This window comes from Elephas maximus, chromosome 14, assembly GCF_024166365.1.
Source record: "Elephas maximus indicus isolate mEleMax1 chromosome 14, mEleMax1 primary haplotype, whole genome shotgun sequence".
NCBI classification, from domain to species: Eukaryota; Metazoa; Chordata; class Mammalia; order Proboscidea; family Elephantidae; genus Elephas; species Elephas maximus.
Window position 1 is genome coordinate 93,500,407 of NC_064832.1, and position 2,831 is coordinate 93,503,237.

Here is a 2,831-nt window from a genome sequence, read left to right on the forward strand (position 1 = left end):
CGTGTCCTTTGGACCTGGGGTCCCTGCACTGGGCAGCTCCTAGATCAGGGAAAGATTGATAACAAGGACCTTCTCCCAGAGCCAACAGAGAGAGAAAGCCTTCATCTAGAGCTGGTGCCCTGAATTGGGACTTCTAGCCTCCTAGACTGTGAGAGAATAAATTTCTCTTTGTTAAAGCCATCCACTTGTGGTATTTCTGTTACAGCAGCACTAGATGACTGAGACAGGGTCGAAAGGTGCCAGTATGCTAACAGGCAAGTCAGGTGATGCTCTGGGCTCCACTTCCTTTCTGGCAATGGTCATGGGTGTTTTCTTTGGCAGCTGCAGCAGCTTGAACGGGGGGAGGAAAGGACCACTGGTCATTCACCTCTTTTTGAAGCCACATTTCCTGCATTTGTAGAAGAGGTCAGTCTTAGAGTTCCCCAAATTGACAATCTTTGGGCAACCATCTCTGTCCTTCTCCTGGATGGTGCATTCCTTACAGTAATAGGCCGTTGGCAGATCACACAGTACCCTGGTAAGAGCTGTAATTACACTCCTCACAAACGCACACTGGGGTACAGGGCACATGTCAGAGTCCCAGGTCACATGCTTGCCATCACATTTTAACATAGTCTTCAGATGGCAGCACCAGCCTGCTTGCAGCAAAAATTCAAATCTGGGTGGTGTTCAGGCATAGCTCCCCCTCAAACCGGGCACCAGAAACTCCTCGAGAAAATACTTTTCTGTTTGTTAAAGCCACACACTTGTGGTATTTCTGTTACAGCAGCACTGCATGACAAAGACAAACCCTAGAGGGGACATGAATCATTAGTCTGAAAACAACAACCATTACAGAACAGAACGTGCTTTACTTTTTCAATGACCACAATGTCTTTTTGGCTCTTTATTAAACCAAGCCAGTCCCTGAAATGTCTCAGGTGGCATGGTTTAGACATCAAGATGGGTCATGCCCACTCCTGTCACAGCCCCACCTCTGCCCAGCTAACCCAGTGCCGTCGAGTCGATTCCGAGTCATAGCGACCCTATAGGACAGAGTAGAGCTGCCCCATAGAGTTTCCAAGGAGTGCCTGGTGGATTCGAACTGCTGACCCTTTGATTAGTAGCCATAGCACTTAACCACTATGCCACCAGGGTCTGCCTAGCTACTCAAGTTATTTTCAAAACTTGGAACCGGTCACGTTTCCCTCTCCCTGCATCCAACCGCCGTGACAAAATCTTCTGGGTCTTCTCATTGGCCACAGGATAAACCTCAGACTCCTAACGTGGCATGTAAGACCCTTCACACTCCAGCACCAGCTTCTTTTCCAGCACCAGCCTGTTACCGGCCTCCACACATGCTGGTTCCAGCCACACAGACTTGTTTCAAGTTGCCAAATATAATCGTATTTTCAGTGCAGGAGTCCATGGGTGGGTGCAGATGGGTTAGCGTGCTTGGCTGCTAACCCAAAGGCTGAAAGTTTGGGTTCATCCAAACGTGCCTCCGAAGATAGGCCTGGTGATCCACTTTTGAGAAATCAGCCATTGAAAACCCTATGGGGCACGATTCCACTCTGATGCACGTGGGGTCGCCATGAGTTAGGGTCGACTTGACATAAACTGTTTGTTTTGTTTTGTTTTAGTTTATGAGCATACATAGGCGGCTCCCTTTGCCAGAAATCCCTCTTCCCTACTTAGAAATGTCCTGCCTTCATTGAGTCTGCCCGACTCTTCCCCAGTGCTGGGTACATTGTCTGGTCAGACGCTAATGACAAAGTATTGTCATGAAGAACGTAGCACAGGACGCAGCACACGGTGGGTGGCCAGCATTTGTAAGTGTAAAGAGTTAGAGGATGTCAGGGGCTTGGGGAGAAAGCTGATGTAATCACGGGGTCAGCTTCTAACAGCTGTAGCGTGGGTGGTTCACTTTTGCTGTGACCCAGGTCGCTGGCTTCGTGTTTCTTTGTTTGCTTTGAGAGAGGACGATGAAAAGAAGGAAGAAATGCCAAGATAGAATCGACTGATTTCAGGAGTGGTTCCTCTGGCTTTGAGGAAAGCCATTAGTTTTTCCAAATTACTGAAGACAGTGAAAACTTGCCAGGTTAGTTTCTATTCATTAACAACAGGGAGTATTTCAAATAGAATGATTGCAAGTAAAATGAGCCGATTTCCAAAGTCACAAATTAAATTTCTGTGGTGGCCCATGATCTTGCCAAAGCTTTTACTAGACTTCCTGTTTATTCAAGACCAAGTAGACAGAAAATTACATGCACTTACTGTGTATTATGATGGTGAAGGACAGACGCTTTGGTGGCTCGTATTGGGAGCACTCAGCACAGACTCAGGAGTCGGGATTCTACTTAAAGAGAAGTCACATGTCAACGGAATCCCGAAGGAACAGCAGCAGGTGCAGAGGTGGATGGGCAGAGGGCTCCAGGCAGAGGGTCAGCATGGGCCAGATTCTTGTGTATACATATGTTACATTTCGTTAAAATTAAGATCCTCTGGTGATTCTTATGTATACAGAAGCATATACATATACATAAGAATCACCTGGGGATCTTGTTAAAATCTAGATTCTAGTTCAGTATATCTGGTGTGGAAATGGAAATTCTCATCAGGGGTGAAAAAACATTCCTGAGGCTTGAGAGGAGGCTGGTGGAAGCTGGCCAGCTTTGCTGTCTCGCTACCTGGTGGGAATAGCTGCCGTAGGAGTTGTTCTCTGGGAAGCGTCATTCTCCTGGAGTTCAGTGCCTGTGTCCTGAATGTCTTTGGTTGAGGGGCTTTGCTTAAGGAGCCCTGGTGATGCAGTGGTTAAGCTCTTGGTTGATAACCAAAAGGTTAGTGGTTGA

The 2,831-nt window shown here is 47.2% G+C and overlaps 1 pseudogene; it reads right to left on the minus strand.

Annotated features, from left to right (window-relative positions):
• Window positions 1-363: 363 nt before the first annotated feature.
• On the minus strand, window positions 364-677 carry LOC126058260 (PHD finger-like domain-containing protein 5A; annotated as a pseudogene).
• Window positions 678-2,831: the final 2,154 nt, after the last annotated feature.